The sequence below is a fragment of the Hemitrygon akajei genome, chromosome 10 (assembly GCF_048418815.1).
Source record: "Hemitrygon akajei chromosome 10, sHemAka1.3, whole genome shotgun sequence".
NCBI lineage: Eukaryota > Metazoa > Chordata > Chondrichthyes > Myliobatiformes > Dasyatidae > Hemitrygon > Hemitrygon akajei.
In genome coordinates, this window is record NC_133133.1 from 94,012,258 (window position 1) to 94,029,676 (window position 17,419).

Genomic DNA, 17,419 nt, shown 5'->3' on the forward strand with positions numbered 1-17,419 from the left:
TAGCTTTCTAGCTTCCTATATTCTCTCCTCAGTACCCCATCCTTTAACCTAGTGGTCACAAACCTTTGTCAGCCCAAGATCCCCTTAGTGAAAGCAAGATCAACCTACTAAATCATTCAGAAAAAACAGCTCAGATTGCACTTCCAACTTGAGGCCCTTTATTTGGGCTAATTGCATTTGAATTACATAGAATGCTTTTGTCAAACTTTCAAATTAATTCAACCAAGAAAACACTGTAACTAGCATATCAAACAGGCCATAGCTGTCTTTCTTTAAGAATATTACAATACTTCATACCTTTAATTCTGAGATGGTCTGTGAGGTGCTTGTCAGTAAGACAGCTCCTGTACTTAGATTTAATAATTTTCATCTGTAAAGATGCAATTCCACACAGATAACTTGACCCGGAGTAGGCACTGAATTTTAGTGCACATGGGGTGAGATGAGGAAACTTCTCCCTGCTGACAAGCCCCAAAAGTCACCGTACCTTGATTTTGCAAAATGTCATTTTGCAAATCAATTATTTCCATTTCAATATCACTTGGCACACCAAATACTTGCTGGAATTTGGCTGCTATCTGTTCTATATCGATTGGCAGAAATGGGTTTTAAATAAATGCAGCAATATCTTTCATGCTGTTTACCTCCACAAAACACTGAAATCCAAACACCGAGCTTGGCCTTAAACGCATTTACTGCACTTATCATGTGGGGCAGGTGTCAGTCTTTTCCCATGAGCTCGTTGTTAAGTACGTTTAATTTAGCCGTTAGGTCTGTCAGAAACCCTACATCCACTAGCCATGCATCATCCGACAGTTCTTCGTGCTCCTCGTTTCTTGTCGACAAGAAAGTCTTAATCTCAGGCAGCAAGTCAACAAATCATTGCAGTACTTTGCTGCAACTCAACCACCGAACATCAGAGTAAGTCTCTGTAAGCGGCATCGAGTTCATCCAATAACACCTTGAATAAGCAGTACTGAAGCGCTTTTGCTCAAATCAAGTTTATCAGTTTGACCATCAGTGTCATTACAATCGAAGCAAGAGGCTGAGAGTGGAAGACTGAAGCATCGCTGAGGGAAAGTCGTTTTTCTTTTGTTTAACTGATCAGGGAAAAGAAGCTAGACTGCTCAGGCGCATGACATAGCACGCCTAGGTTTAAAAGAAAGACTGCCATATACAGCGGCCATCATTGGAGTGGACTGAGTCGGAGTGGGACGGCTTTGGCTCAATCAGGCTTCGGCGAGAAACAGGCAGAGGCGAGGGTAGGTTCTGGTAAGTTTCTGTTTTTCTTTTTTTTTGTTCAGACTAGAGAATATGCCAGGCAGGATGTTGGCAAGCTCCTCTTGCAGGATGTGGGAAGTCAGGGAGCCCTCCGGTGTCCCTGACAACGATACCTGCAAGAAAAGCATCCAGCTGCAGCTCCTAATAGACCGCATTAGGGAACTGGAGCAGGAGCTGGATGACCTCCGGATCATTCGGGAGACTGAGCAGTTTATAGATGGTAGCTTCCGGGAGGTAGTTACACCTAAGGAACAGGGCACAGGTAATTGGGTTACCGTCAGGTGAGGGAAGGGGAAAGGGCAGGTAGTGCAGGGTTTCCCTGTGGCCATTCCCCTCCAAAACAGGTATACCGATTTGGATACTGTTGGAGGGGATGGCTTACCTGGGACAAGCTGCGGCAGCCGGATCTCTGGCTCTGAGTCTGGTTCTGCAGTGCAGAAGGGAGGGAGGAAGAAGAGGAGAGCGGTAGTGATAGGGGACTCCTTAGTCAGGGGACTCTGTCACTCTGTGGTCGTGACAGAGACTCCCGGATGGTTTGTTGCCTCCTGGGTGCCAGGGTCAGGGATGTCTCTGATCGCGTGCACAGCATTCTGAAGTGGGAGGGAGATCAGCCAGATGTCGTGGTACACAACGGTACCAATGACATAGGTAGAAAGAGTCAGGAGGTCCTGAAGAGTGAGTACAGAGAGCTTGATAGGAAGTTGAAAAACAGGACCTCGAGGGTAGTAATCTCCGGATTGCTGCCTGTGCCACGTGTCAGTGAGGGTAAGAGTAGGATGCTCTGGCAGATGAACATGTGGCTGAGAAACTGGTGTAGGGGGCAGGGTTTCAGATTTCTAGATCATTGGGACCTCTTCTGGGGCAGGTGGGACCTGTGCAAGAGAGACGGGTTGCACCAATATACTTGCAGGGAGGCTTATTGGGGAGGTTTAAACTAGATTTGCAGGGGGATGGGAACCAGAGTGCCAGAGTAGATAGTGGAACAGGGGTAAAAATAAATGATGTTAGTAGTTCATGCAAAGTCACAAATAGTAAGGTTGTGTGTGGTGGTAATAATCTTCTGAGGTGTGTATATTTCAATGCGAGGAGTATTGTGGGAAAGACAGACAAGCCGAGGGCCTGGATTGACACGTGGAATTATGACATCATAGCCATTACTGAAACTTGGCTACGGGAGGGGCAGGACTGGCAGCTCAATGTTCCAGGGTTCCAATGTTTCAGACGTGATAGAGGCAGGGGGATGAAGGGTGCGGGGGTGGCTTTGCCAGTCAGGGAAAATGTTACAGCAGTGCTTCGGCAGGACAGATTAGAGGGCTTGTCTACTGAGGCCATATGGGTGGAGCTGAGAAACAGGAAAGGTATGACCACATTAACAGGGTTGTATTATAGACCACCCAATAGTCAGCGAGAATTGGAGGAGCAAATCTGCAGAGAGATAACAGACAACTGCAGGAGACAGAAAGTTGTGATTGTAGGGGATTTTAATTTTCCACACATTGATTGTGACTCTCATACTGTTAAAGGTCTAGATGGGTTAGAGTTTGTGAAATGTGTTCAGGAAAGTTTTCTAAATCAATATATAGATGTACCAACTAGGGAGGATGCAATATTAGATCTCCTATTAGGAAATGAGTTAGGGCAGGTGACGGAAGTGTGTGTAGGGGAACACTTTGGTTCCAGTGATCATAACGTCATTAGTTTCAACTTGATCATGGATAAAGATAGATCTGGTCCTTGGGTTGAAGTATTACACTGGAAAAAGGCCAAATCTGAAGAAATGAGAAAGGATCTAAAAAATGTAGATTGGGACAGGTTATTCTCTGGCAAGGATGTGATTGGTAAGTGGGAGGTCTTCAAAGGAGAAATTTTGAGAGTGCAGAGTTTGTATGTTCCTGTAAGGGTTAAAGGCAAAATGAATAGGAATAAGGAACCTTGGTTCTCGAGGGATATTGGAACTCTGATAAAGAAGAAGAGAGAGATATATAACATGTATAGGCAACAGGGAGGAAATAAGATGCTTGAGGAGTATAAAAAGAGTAAGAAAATACTTAATAAAGAAATCAGGAAAGCTGAAAGAAGACATGAGGTTGCTTTGGCAGTCAGGGTGAAGGATAATCCTAAGAGCTTCTACAGCTATGTTAAGAGCAAAAGGATAGTAAGTGATAAAATTGGTCCTCTTGAAGATCAGAGTGGTCAGCTATGTATGGAACCAAAAGAAATGGGAGAGATATTAAATGGGTTTTTTGCATCTGTATTTACTAAGGAAACTAGAATGGAGTCTATGGAAACAAGGCAAACAAGTAGGGAGATCATGGAACTTATACAGATTAAAGAGGAGGAGGTGCTTGCTGTCTTGAGGCAAATCAGAGTAGATAAATCCCCAGGACCTGACAGGGTATTCCCTCGGTCCTTGAAGGAGACTAGTGTTCAAATTGCAGGGGCCTTGGCAGACATAGTTAAAATGTCGATATCCACGGGTCAGGTGCCGGAGGATTGGAGGATAGCTCATGTAGTTCCGTTGTTTAAAAAAGGCTCAAAAAGTAAGCTGGGAAATTATAGGCCGATAAGTTTGACATCGGTAGTAGGTAAATTATTGGAAGGAATACTAAGAGATAGGATCTACAAGTATTTGGATAGACAGGGACTTATTAGAAAAAGTCAGCATGGCTTTGTGCGTAGTAGGTCATGTTTAACCAATCTATCAGAGTTTTTTGAGGAAGTTACCAGGAAAGTGGATGAAGGGAAGGCAGTGGATGTTGTATACATGGACTTCAGTAAGGCCTTTGACAAGGTCCCACATGGGAGGTTAGTTAGGAAGATTCAGTCGCTAGGTATACATGGAGAGGTGGTAAATTGGATTAGACATTGGCTCAATGGGAGAAGCCAGAGAGTGGTAGTGGAGGATTGCTACTCTGAGTGGAGGCCTGTGACTAGTGGTGTGCCACAGGGATCAGTGCTGGGTCCATTGTTATTTGTCATCTATATCAATGATCTGGATGATAATGTGGTAAATTGGATCAGCAAATTTGCTGATGATACAAGATTGGAGGTGTAGTGGACAGTGAGGAAGGTTTTCAAAGCTTGCAGAGGGATTTGGACCAGTTGGAGGAATGGGCTGAAAAATGGCAGATGGAGTTTAATGTGGACAAGTGTGAGGTATTGCACTTCGGAAGGTCAAACCAAGGTAGAACACACAAGGTAAATGGTAGGACACTGAGGAGTGCAGTAGAACAGAGGGATCTGGGAGTACAGATACATAATTCCCTAAAAGTGGCATCACAGGTGGATAGGGTCATAAAGAGAGCTTTTGGTACATTGGCCTTTATAAATCGAAGTATTGTGTATAAGAGTTGGAATGTTATGGTGAGGTTGTATAAGGCATTGGTGAGACCGAATTTGGAGTATTGTGTGCAGTTTTGGTCACCTAGTTACAGGAAGGATATTAATAAGGTTGAAAGAGTGCAGAGAAGGTTTACAAGGATGTTGCCGGGACTTGAGAAACTGAGTTACAGAGAAAGGTTAAAAAGGTTAGGACTTTATTCCCTGGAGCATAGGAGAATGAGGGGTGATTTGATAGAGATATATAAAATTAAGATGGGTATAGATAGAGTGAATGCAAGCAGGCTTTTTCCACTGAGGCTAGAGGAGAAAAAAAACAGAGGTCATGGGTTAAGGGTGAAGGGGGAAAAGTTTAAAGGGAACATTGGGGGGGCTTCTTCACGCAGAGAGTGGTGGGAGTGTGGAATGAGCTGCCAGATGAAGTGGTGAATATGGGCTCACTTTTGACATTTAAAAAAAAACTTGGACAGGTATATGGATGAGAGGGGTTTGAAGGGTTATGGCCCAGATGCATGTCAGTGGGACTAGGCAGAAAATAGTTCAGCACAGCCAATAAGGGCCAAAAGGCCTGTTTCTGTGCTGTAATGTTCTATGGTTCTATGAGAAAAGTCCACGACCTTCCCAGCCATGGCCTGCTGATGAATGACATAGTGATAATCAAGGAAGTCGGGAAAATCAGGGTCACTATGGCACAGTGCTATAAAACCAACGTGCGAACTGTGCAGTGCTGGGGCCCCAGCAGTAGTAATTGCCACCAGTTTATGAATGGGGATGTCATGTTCAGGGACATATTTTTTAAACTCATTGTAAGTATCCTCACCTCTCGTTCTCTCCTTTAAGTGCAAAAGAGTGAAGAAGTCCTACTTTGTTGTAAAATTCCAGAAAGCCATTCTGACAAATACAAACAACAAGCTGAGCTGCTTGCATTACATACAGGGATTCTTCGAACTATAGTGAAAAATATTCACAGAGTGCAAGTCCTTTAACACTTATCGATCCATGTCCTCTGACAGTGACTCTGCCCTCCTTGTCACTGTTGCAGGGCCAAGCGGTATATTACATATTGCAGTTTTGATGTCGTTTTTGTTTTTAAAGTCATTAAAAACAGTCTCTGGCAGTATGGCCATTGCTTCCTTGAATAAATAGCCACCTGTAAAAAACTTCTTGTGTTTAGCCAAAAGGTGACTTACACAAAATGATGCTTCAATAGCAGCCTTATTTTGAGCAGCATGTTTTGTGAAAAACGATTGCTGGGCCTTCAACCCCGAATGGAAGTAAAATCCTGCAACCCCGGAAACAACCTCTCTTTACAAACAGCTTTCCGTAGCGGGAGTATTGCTGTATTACCATTATCCTAATTAGTATTACTTATTTTTATAATGCTCACATTACAACAGTATATGTGCATTTATTTTTATTTTTATTTTCGGGATCTACTGGAAAGTCTCAAAGATCGACCAGTCTATCACGATCGAATGGTTGGCGACCACTACTTTAACCGAATGTCACGAGTGTCATTGGTGTCAATTTGTACCATGACTACCAGTTGCTCCCCCTCCACGTTAAGAATGCTATGGATGCAATATGATTCAGCCCTAACCTGATTCATTGCTTAGCACCAAACCCAATATGGCCTCTGCTCTTGTCGAACTGTCCACATATTGAGTCAGGAATGCTTCCTGGATACATCTAACAAATTCTGCCCCATCTGAATGTTTTGCACTAAGGCGACATCAATCAATATTAGCGAAGTTGAAGCCTGTGATTTTTGCATCTTTCTAAAATCTACCTCTCAGTGTCTCTGTTGCTATTGGAGGGAGAGTCCTATGGATACTCCCAAGTGAATGATTGCTTCCTTCCTTTTTCTGGCTACCACCCACATTCACTCAGTAGACAACCCCTCCAAGACATCCTCCCTTTCTATAGCTGTGAGACTATCTCTGATTATTAATGCCACATATTACTGAAAGTTTTTATCCTTTATCATCAGCAAGTGATATCCAGAGTACCTATCTTTCAATGTTCGTACAGCTATATTCATACACCTGTATAGCTTGAATCCTGAGGAAAACACACAAAATGCTGGTGTCACACAGTACTGTAATGGTTACATCTCAGGGCATCAGAGTTCGGATTTCAATTCCAGCGTCCTCTGTTAGGAGATTGTGCTTCTTCCCCTTGGAACGTGAGGGCTTTCCCAGGTGCCCCAGTAACCTCCCACTGTCCAAAGATGAGTACTTTAAATGGCCATTGTAAACTGTCTCATGAGTATGCCAGGGTTAAATCAAGGTGGTCGGGGGTTGTTGGGGTGATGAGGCTCAAAGGGCTGGAAAGACTGACTCCATCCTGTATCACTAAATAAGCTCAGCAGGTCAGCCAGCACCTATGGAAATCAGTTTGGTGCAGCTGCTCGTAATGCAAACTTCTAATCAGACATTCGTGTGGCAGTGGCTCAACACATAACACCACACAGACAAGAGGTTCAGTTGTTGTTCAGAATGGGGAAGAACTGTGATCTCAGTGACTTTGGCTGTGGATTGGAATGGTTTGTGTACCTCAGAAACTGCTGATAGCCTGGGATTTTCATGCACAACAATATTTACAGAGAATGGTGTAAAAAACAAAAAAAAATCAGTAAGTGACAGTTCTATGGGCAAAAATGCCTTTTTAATGAGAGAGATCAGAGGAGACTGGCCAGACTGGTTAAGCTAATAGCAGATCAAATAACAACAGTGGTGTGTAGAACATACAGCACGTCAAAACTTGAAATGGATGGGCTACAGCAGCAGGAGCCCAGAAACGTGCACTGACTGAACACTTTATCAGGTACAGGAGCTAACCAATGAAGCGGCCACTGAGTGCTTTGTGGAAATTTGCTTCATCGTCTATGCCTCCAGTTGCTGGTTCAGTAAATTAGCACTAATAGTTATCAAACTAATAGTGGGATGACATCAGAGGCAAAGGTCACATTTGGCTCAGATCCATAGTAAATGAGCTGAAGAAGATTAATGTAGGTCAGGAACGCAAAGATAATGAAAAGGGTTAAAGAAAGCAAGCTGGGAGAGAGAAATGTGAAATGCAGTAATAAAGCATCTGAACAAGAGAGATTGAGGCGTGTGGTCTAAATTGAGTTCTTTATATGAAGAAACAAATTGAATGAGCTATTTCACATCAAAGAGTATTCATCTGTAAGACATGACTGAAGATGAAGTACAGCAGGACCAAAACACACCACCTTTACAAGATCTACAGTATATTTAGTAAAAAGGTGATTGAGCGGAAGGTTATCATTATAGTGATTATTATGGTAAAAATCATGTCAGCATGTGCAGATCACTTCTGCATCCAACTGCCAGCTGGCTGTCCAGTTAAGCATCATGTAGGTTTACGGAAAATGATCACAGAACCTGGCCTTCATATCTAGAAGGTTCAAAGGTCAAATTTCATATCAGAGAAATGTTTAAAATATACATCCTGCAATGCTTTTTTTCGCAAACATCCACGAAAACAGAGAAGTACCCCAAAGAATGAATGACAGTTAAACATGAGAACCCCAAAGTCCTCCCAGTTCCCCCTCCTGCACCTAAGCAGCAACAAGCAATGATCCCCCTCTCCCCACCAGCAAAAAAGGCACATCGGTACCATCACCAAGCCCAAGAATGTGCTAAGCAAAGGCACAGACCAAAGTTTCCCCAAAAGCTTTGCATTTCATCCAAAATTCAACAACTCACAGGTTCTCTCTCTCCCTGGCAAGAGAGAGGGAGGTGTCCCCCATTTTCACAGCAAGCGGGAGACATAACAACAACCCACTGGTTTATGGTCTTAAAATTCTTTTTCATCGCTTTTTTCAAGCTCTGTGTCCGAAGATCACGAAGAGTTCGGATCTTCAGGCCCACGGTGAAAGATTTTCCGGCCTCCGCGACAGCACACAAGTCTCCGGCCGTGACACTGACTCTCGATCCACCCGTCTCCAGAGCCCTGAGATCTTAGGCTTCTGAACTCGATCGAGACTTTCAGGCCAGTCATGGAACCCCATACACAGGTCCTATTCCGGCAAAGAATCGAAGCCCGTGTGTAACTCCAGGTGAGGGTCTTCAAAAGAACTCTGAAAGGGAAAAATAGAGATATTAAAGATAGAAACAGAGCTGTTTCCGAAGATGCAAGCAAAGGAGTCGCCGTTAGGCGCCATTAACCCTCCTAAGCTCCTCTTTCAAGAAGACTGAAATACAAGCAGATGGAAGGGCTACCTCAGGTATGCAGGGCTTTGTTCAGACTGACAACAGTTCTGGGCATCACCGCTTGGAGGGAGCTCATGGATTTAACTTGAACCTCAACTCCAAAGGTTAAAGTTTTGAGGGCAGATTAGATAAACTAGTGTTATATTCCTGGAATTTTAAGGTGAAATGATGCTAACTTTTTTGAATATTAAAAGATGCTGATGAAACAAATAGAATACTGCTGTCCCTGGTGAAGGGTTTGGACTCAAAACATCAGCTGTCCATTTTCCCCCACAGAAGTTCCCCTTGCAGATTGTGTTGCTCCAGACTCCAGTACCACTGCTGCTGGTTGGGATGTACGACACCAGGAGCACATTCTAAAAACTGGAGTCAGGATTTAAGAATGAAGTTAGCAAACAATTCTATTTACACTTCTGGCAGAGGTTTGCAACTCTCTGATACTAGGTCAGCTCTCCATTATAAATCTGAATTTGATAGTAGTAGCCACTGGAATACATGGTTAAAGGGCAAAGGTCACATGGTAACTTGCTCAAATAGCCACAGTGAAGTCTAGGACCTCATCCCCATCTTCCATCCTAAACATTTCTTCCTTTTACCACTGAAATATGATGGCAGTGTTTGTCTTCTATGTGATTAACTGCTGTATACCTACTGTACCCACAAGTGCCACCTGCTAGGACAACAGATACCAGGCATTTGGCTGATGGCAGGTTCCTTCCCTGTTCTCTGGCCAATAGTTGTGAATGGGAGTAATTCAGCACTGTGGCTACAGCAGTTCAAGGCAGCCGATCATCACCTTTGCAGTAATCAATAATAAATCCTCAGAGCCAACGTCAACCTGTGAATGAAAATCCAAACTTATCATTGCACTCTTTCTGATAATCCAGAATTGTGCTGAGTGTTGGCAGTCTTAATTCTAAAAGTCCACAGTGATAAAGGGAACTCAAATGCTTGCGACTCTTTGAACTTACACAATTTCTTTGGCTATTAAGATCCTCCTCTGGAATATTTAAGTGGCTGGAAAAACCATTCTCTGATTGGCCAAGATAGATAGCAATTGTAGAACCAGACGGAGGCAGCAGTAATCATGGTGGCTTCAACACTTTGTTGTTTCTTTTCAAGTATAATTTATGTTAGTGTACTGTGAATTTACATTAGCTTATGCTTGTCCTCATCGTGCACATGACTGGCATTGCACATTTGGATGGAGATGTCAACCTAACGATTTTTACTCCTCATGTATATGAAGGATGTAGGAAATAAAGTCAATTCAATTTAATCTTGTAATGGATTGTGCAGCTGCTGCAAGAGGTAATTTCATGGCATTTATTCCCTTTGTATGTATGGCTAAGACAACAATAAAATCAAACTCATTTTCACCCTCTACTACAAGCACCGGCCACTGAGATTGTTGCTGATAAACCATAAAGAGATTCCACTACAGCAACAGAGATTAATTCCTTCCACGGGGCTGACAATCAAAAACCTTCTTCTGACTAAATGGAGATTTGGGCTTTTATCTCCCCCATCTTGTTTAGGATCTGAATGGGTAGCTTGGGTAGCTGTCTGTTGCCCGTCCCCTATTCTTCAGGAAGTGGCGATGAGCAGTCTTCTGGTGAAAGTTCTCTCACAGTGCTGATGGGAAGTTGTTCCATGATTCCAACTCAGTGATGGTGAAGGACTATCCATGTACTTTGAAGTCAGGACGGTGTGTGACTGGAAGGGAACCAGCTGATCGTGATGCTCCTGTGTCCCTTGTGGTGCTAGACATTTCACAGATTTGGAAGGTGCTGAAAGAGGAATAACATGGGCAAGGAAATGCAGTGCCTTTTACCAGTGGTACTGTCACACCTGATACATTTATGATCCAAAGGTTCTTTGGAAGTCAAGAGTGAGGCATTAAATTATATTGCTTATAAACATTTTATAAAGTGTTAAAGAGCAGAAATGAATGAGAAAGATGAGACAAGAGAACAAAGAAAAAAAGAAAAAACAGTCACGGTTATCAAATACTCAGACTAGAGATAATAAAATGCAGTAATATCTGATAAAATAGTAAGATTCAAGTGGTGTGACACGTGTTACTGAAAACCTAGGTGATGGTATTAAAATACAATCACGCATAGGAAAACTCAACCGCAAGAAAAAACACAAGGAAAATAACAATACTACTTTGTAATCCAACGGGAGACACTGCAGTCCTTGAAGGAAGGGAGTATTAAGGTGGTTGTCAGTCACGTTCTTCTGAATGGTTTTGACTTGTTGAGAGTTATGTCATGGTCAGCTGTTGTTATGAATTGTTGTCATGGTGATGGTGGCTTCTATTCTTTCAAAATAGCTCCAACAATGTGTAAGACTAATGGAAAAGATCTGCCTGTAATAAATTGAGCATATGCAGTTACTTGGTTCAGAGACATGTGAAGAATGTTTGAAAGAAAACTGCAACAAACCCAGCTGACACAGAAATGCAAACACGAGGAAATCTGCAGATGCTGGAAATTCAAACAACACACACAAAATTCTGGCGGAACACAGCAGGCCAGGCAGCATCCATAAGGAGAAGCACTGTCAATGTTTCGGGCCGAGACCCTTCGTCTGGACTTCTCCTTATGGATGCTGCCTGGCCTGCTGTGTTCCGCCAGAATTTTGTGTGTGTTGTTTGAATTTCCAGCATCTGCAGATTTCCTCGTGTTTGCATTTCTGTGTCAGCTGGGTTTGTTGCAGTTTTCTTTCAAACATTCTTCACATGTCTCTGAACCAAGTAACTGCATATGCTCAATTTATTACAGGCAGATCTTTTCCATTAGGGAGTGCGGTATAATTTAATACTAGCAATCGTGAAGCAATACCTTGGGAAGAATTTATTTTAGCAAAATGAGCTTTATTCATAATAGAAATTATTTACAAGAATAAACTGTACAATCCCTTTTCATTCTTCACATTCAGAGTCAATACTTCCAGTACTGTCCATTATATTCCTACACATCAATAGCATGCTACCACTCTGGGGCAGCCCTCTGAGTTAGTATACTACTAAAATTATTGAGGTGACTCCTCCTCCTCCAGTGGCAGAAGAACCCTACACCCTGGTCCTCCCCTTACAGTGGCTGTACTGAGCTTCAGTGAGTCCCTCAGCATGCACCGTAAAATGGACAGTCGAATGCAAGTCAGCAGCATTCCTGCACAGATATCTCAACATGGTGGCAGACCCACCACTTTCAGACACCATCTTTCACTGAGCTGATGATCTTCTAACACACTTGAGGTTTTTTGCCATGTGTGTCCCTGAGAAAAGGCCATAGATCAGAGAGTAAACTGTCATGGAGCTGTTCAGGATGAACCGTCATACATCTTTCTCCATGTCCTCTTCACAAACCCACAGTCCACTAAACGGTGAGCTGCCATCTCTTCCCCACCACAGTCACCCTGCAGGCAGATGTGGTGGGAGTGATCCTCTGGGCATTCTGGAAGGAAGGCTCCCTCTCACTGCCAGTCAGGCAGGGTCTTGGTGCCTGTTGGTAAGGGCCGCTGATGAGGCATCCTGCCAGAAGGTCTGGATGACCTGTTCGGGAATCACCCCAGTGTTTCCATTGAGTCCTTCTCCTGCAGTGTTTACAGGATGTTCACGCTGACCACTGCCTAGTGGACCAGTGCTCAAAGGAGTTCGTCCACAACAAACTTTTCATGAGAGGGAGAGGCGGGGTGGGGGGGGGGGGGGGGGGGAGAAGAGAGAGAGAGATAGATGTGGAACCCGACAGACACCGAAGAGAGATGGGACCTGACACTGAAGAGAGATGGGACCCAACAGACACTGAAGAGAGATGGAACCCGACAGACACTGAAGAGAGATGGAACCCGACAGACACCGAAGAGAGATGGGACCTGACACCGAAGAGAGATGGGACCCAACAGACACTGAAGAGAGATGGAACCCGACAGACACCGAAGAGAGATGGAACCCGACAGACACCGAAGAGAGATGGGACCTGACACCGAAGAGAGATGGGACCCGACACCGAAGAGAGATGGGACCCGACAGACACCGAAGAGAGATGGGACCCGACAGACACCGAAGAGAGATGGAACCCGACAGACACTGAAGAGAGATGGGACCCGACAGACACTGAAGAGAGATGGAACCCGACAGACACCGAAGAGAGATGGGACCCGACAGACACCGAAGAGAGATGGGACCCGACAGACACCGAAGAGAGATGGGACCCGACAGACACTGAAGAGAGATGGAACCCGACAGACACTGAAGAGAGATGGGACCCGACAGACACCGAAGAGAGATGGAACCCGACAGACACCGAAGAGAGATGGGACCCGACACCGAAGAGAGATGGGACCCGACAGACACCGAAGAGAGATGGGACCCGACAGACACCAAAGAGAGATGGGACCCGACAGACACCGAAGAGAGATGGGACCCGACAGACACCGAAGAGAGATGGGACCCAACAGACACCGAAGAGAGATGGGACCCGACACATGGTGGTACTTTTTGTTCATATTTTTAGGTTCCACACACAATCAGGTGGAGCCACACACAAAAGTGATCATGAAGGCAAGGGTGCCGTTGGATGTGTTTCTTCCCCCGTTGCCCAGGGACATGCACGGTGCCCTGGTCCATATTGAACCACCAGATGAACCTGAAGACAGGCTCAAATGAGGATAATTGCATAGTTTGGGTTGTTCTCACATGAATGCGGGAGACTGAGAGCTGATCGTATGAAGGTGGCACGTTATGTTAGTGATTAGTGTAACACTATTACAGTGTTAGCGACTTGGGTTCAATCCATCGCTGTCTGTAAGGAGTTTTAAATTACTCTCCCTGACTCTGCGGGTTTCCTCCAACTGCTCTGATTTGCACCCACATTCTATGGTAAATGGGTGGTAGATTAATTGGTCAGATGGGTGTAATTGGGCTCGATGAGTCAGTTACCGTGCTGTATCTCTAAATAAAATCACTGTCTCACAGAGCCCTGTAGACTGTCTGTTGCATCAGGAAGTTCCTGCTGTCTGCCTCAGGGAACAGTACTGCCAATTCCTGGTCTCAACTCAGGAAACAGCACTGCCATTTCTCTGTTCATCTCAGGAAACAGCACTGTCATTTCCCTGTTCATCTCAGGAAACAGCACTGTCATTTCCCCGTTCGTCTCAGAGAACAGTACCAGCATTTCCCTGTTCATCTCAGGTAACAGCACCGGCATTTCCCCATTCATCTCAGAGAACAGCGCTGCCAATTCTTAGTCTCACCTCATTGCTATTCTCGCTTTTATGGAGCCAGAGTTATACAGACTAGAGACAGTTCCTTGGACCCAGCTCATTTGTGTCAACTATGGTGCATAATTGAGTTAGTTCCATTTCCCTATTTATTTGCTATTGATTAACTGTTGTTACATGCACCAAAATATGGTGGAAAGATTGAATTGCCTACTGTTTATACATATCAAATTATTACACAGAGCATTGACATAAAATAAGATAAAGCAATAAAGCTACAATCGAGCAGAATAACGTGCAAAATTCTACTGAAAAATGCAGTGCAGGTAAACAATAAAGTACAAATTTATAGCGAGGTAGGTTTCAAGGCCTAGATTCTTTATTATCATAGACGAGGTCCATTTAAACGTCTGATAACAGGGGTTAGAAGCTGTCCTTTCAGGCTTTTGTATCTTTTGCCCCTGTTATGACCCCAGCCCCCTCCTTTGTGAGATTCGCAAGAGCCCTAGTCAAAGGGGGGGGGGTCAAATGACCCAAGAGAGAGAGGGAGACGTGCTGAAGACCACGTTCCCCAGGGAAGCAGAATAAAGCGACTCTTTGACTATTGTCTCATGAAGACCACGTGTAAAGCCCTCGGGCAAAGTGGGCTGGTCGCTCAACAAGACAAAAGCCTCGGACATAGCCATTGTCTTGGGAGACACCTTTGTGAGATAAGGAACTGGCCTACGTGCAAAATCTCAGGGCAATGTGAGATGGGTGATGGGGGAAGGATTGCCTCGCCCCCCCCCCCACCCTGATGGACATCTACAACCCTGCCAGTCCAGATAAAAGGTGGGCTGCCGAGGCGGGGCGCCAGATGCACCAGAAGATATGTGAGAATTCCTGCGACTGCGTTTAGAGAGCGACAGCCGGTGGTGGGGTTCGTGTGCATCCTTCCCTTGCCTGGGATTGGCGACCTCACCACGGAAGAACGGCTTAGCTACAGGGGAAGCCACAGATGAGCGTTCATTCCCCAACGAGACTTCCGACTACCTCCTGCAGGTTGGAAAACCTGTCGGGTAAATGTTTCATTCTCTCTCTCTCTTTCTAACAAAAGTGCACCAACGCGACACCACGACAACGGCGGCTGGTGGAACTGAAGTGACCGCAAAAAGACTTTTAAATATCCAGTAAACAATATATATCTACATTACCCCTAGACAACTGTAGAGCTTATTTCTGATTGATTATTACTATACCTGTGCTTTAGATTGAGTTGTGACGACGTATACGATCTGAATGTTTTGTATTAACCATACGTTTGTGCCCCTTTATAAATAAAAACTTTTGAAAATAGTAGCATCAGGCTTCGGTGGACCCATCTATCTTTGCTGGAAAACTACCCGGTTACTGGGGAACGTAACACCCCATGGGAGAAGAGAGAAAAAAGAATATCTGGGGTTGAGTATTTCTAGATCCAACATGAAACAGGCTATTCTGGGCCAATAACCTGCACTGCCCAGCAGGGTAACTATCTATTTAACCCTAGGTTCTTCACAGGACAATCCACTGTGATCAATTAACCTATATGTTTGGACTGTGGGAGGAAACTGGAGCACCCGGAGGAAACCCATGTGCTCACAGGAAGGATGTATAAACTTCTTCCTGATGGCATCACACTTGAACTCCTAACTCTGACTCTAGGGTTGGCTTCTTTAACGTGGAAGCAAGTAGGAGAGACAGAGTCCGTAGAGGGGGAACGTCTTTTCCATGATGTGCTGAGTTGTCTCCACAACCCTGCATGTTCTGGTGGCCGGTCGTGTGTGGGGCAATTGACAGACGAAGTGATGATGCATCCAGACAGAATGGTGCAATTGGTAAGAGTCAACAGAGACATGCTGAATTCCTTTAGCCTCCTGAGGAATAGAGACGATGGTGATTCCCCTAAACACTTGCTTTCCATTTACCTGTCCAAATGTTTACCTACCACTACCACTTCCTCTGGCAGTTTGTTCCATAAATCTACACTGACTGTGTGGAAGGAGATACCCTTCAGGCCCTATATCTTTCTCCTCTCACCCTAAATCTACACCCTCTAGTTTCAGACTCCTCTACTGTAGAAACAGATAGTGACCATGTACCATATCTAGACCCTCATGACTTTATAAACTGCTATAAGATCACCCGTCAGCCACCTAACTCCAGGAGAAATCTCCAGCCTGTCTCGTTTCTCCTTTAATGAAGGTGCTCCAGGTCCAAACCATCCTTCTGAGTTCTTTTCTGAACTTGCTCTATTTTATAAATTAAATTAGACTAGATTAGATTTGGGGTGTATGTGGTGTCCTGGGAGGGGTAGTGTCTCTGGTGAAGGGGACTATTGAGTCCATTCCGGGGCAGTTCACTCACCTTTGGACCCCTCTCACCTGTGGCTCAAACTTAGCTGTTTGCATGAGATGAGGAAACACTCCAGTACACTGCTTCGACAGGCAGACTGAACAATTGAGGACAGTCTGATAGCCTTTCAGCATCATGCCCTGGTGAGATAGGGGCATGCCTGTCCCAGCATATGAAGCCAGCTTTGGTGGAATGGGTGGACGATATCAGCAGTGGGATCCTATAGCCAGGAAGGTAGTTCTGCATGGTCATCTACTACAATATAAAAAAAACCCAGTTTGCGATGACTACTTGTACCACTGGACGCGGAATTCCAAGTCAAGAGAATGGAACAGTCCCAGTGACCTGGTTTTTCCATTTTAACTCATCTCCTGTCATTGTTGGATAGGACAGATAAGCAATCAGATCAGAGTAAATAAGATATTAGTCACATACAGTGCAATGTGTTGTTTCTATTATTTATTTAGAGATACATTGAACAAAGAAGTTTGCAGCACATTACAGGCCCTTCGGCCCACAATCTTGTGCCAACCATGTAATCTACTGTACTCTAGAAACTGCCTAGAATTTCCCTAGCACGTAGCCTTCTAATTTTCTAAGCTCCATGCACCTATCTAAGAGGATCTTAAAAGACCCTATTGTATCCGCCTCCACCACCACGACCGGCAGTGCATTCCACACACTCACCATTCTCTGTGTGAAAAACTTACCCCTGTCATCTCCTCTGTACCTATTTCCAAGCACATTGAAACTGTTAACTCTTGTGTTAGCCATTTCAGCCCTGGGAAAAAGCCTCTGACTATCAACAAGATCAATGCCTCTCATCATCTTATACACCTCTATCAGGTCACCTCTCATCCTCCGTCGCTCCAAGGAGAAAAGGCCAAGTTCACTCAATCTATTCTCATAAGGTACACACTCCAATCCAGGCAAATCCTCGTAAATCTCCTCTGCACTCT

The 17,419-nt window shown here is 44.4% G+C and overlaps 1 protein-coding gene across 4 annotated transcripts in view; it reads left to right on the forward strand.

The window, feature by feature from the left end:
* Positions 1-17,419, forward strand: part of LOC140734547 (sodium/hydrogen exchanger 2-like) — a 573,522-nt gene that overhangs the window by 21,259 nt on the left and 534,844 nt on the right. The window contains exon 1 of one of the 4 annotated variants that reach the window (XM_073058671.1): positions 8,603-8,704. The exons of 2 other annotated variants lie outside the window; for them this stretch is intronic. The gene's annotated coding sequence lies outside the window, so the exon portion shown is untranslated. Of the gene's footprint in view, positions 1-8,602; positions 8,705-8,829; positions 8,873-17,419 lie in introns of those variants that run through there. One more of the 4 variants, XM_073058672.1, reaches the window with a different exon arrangement.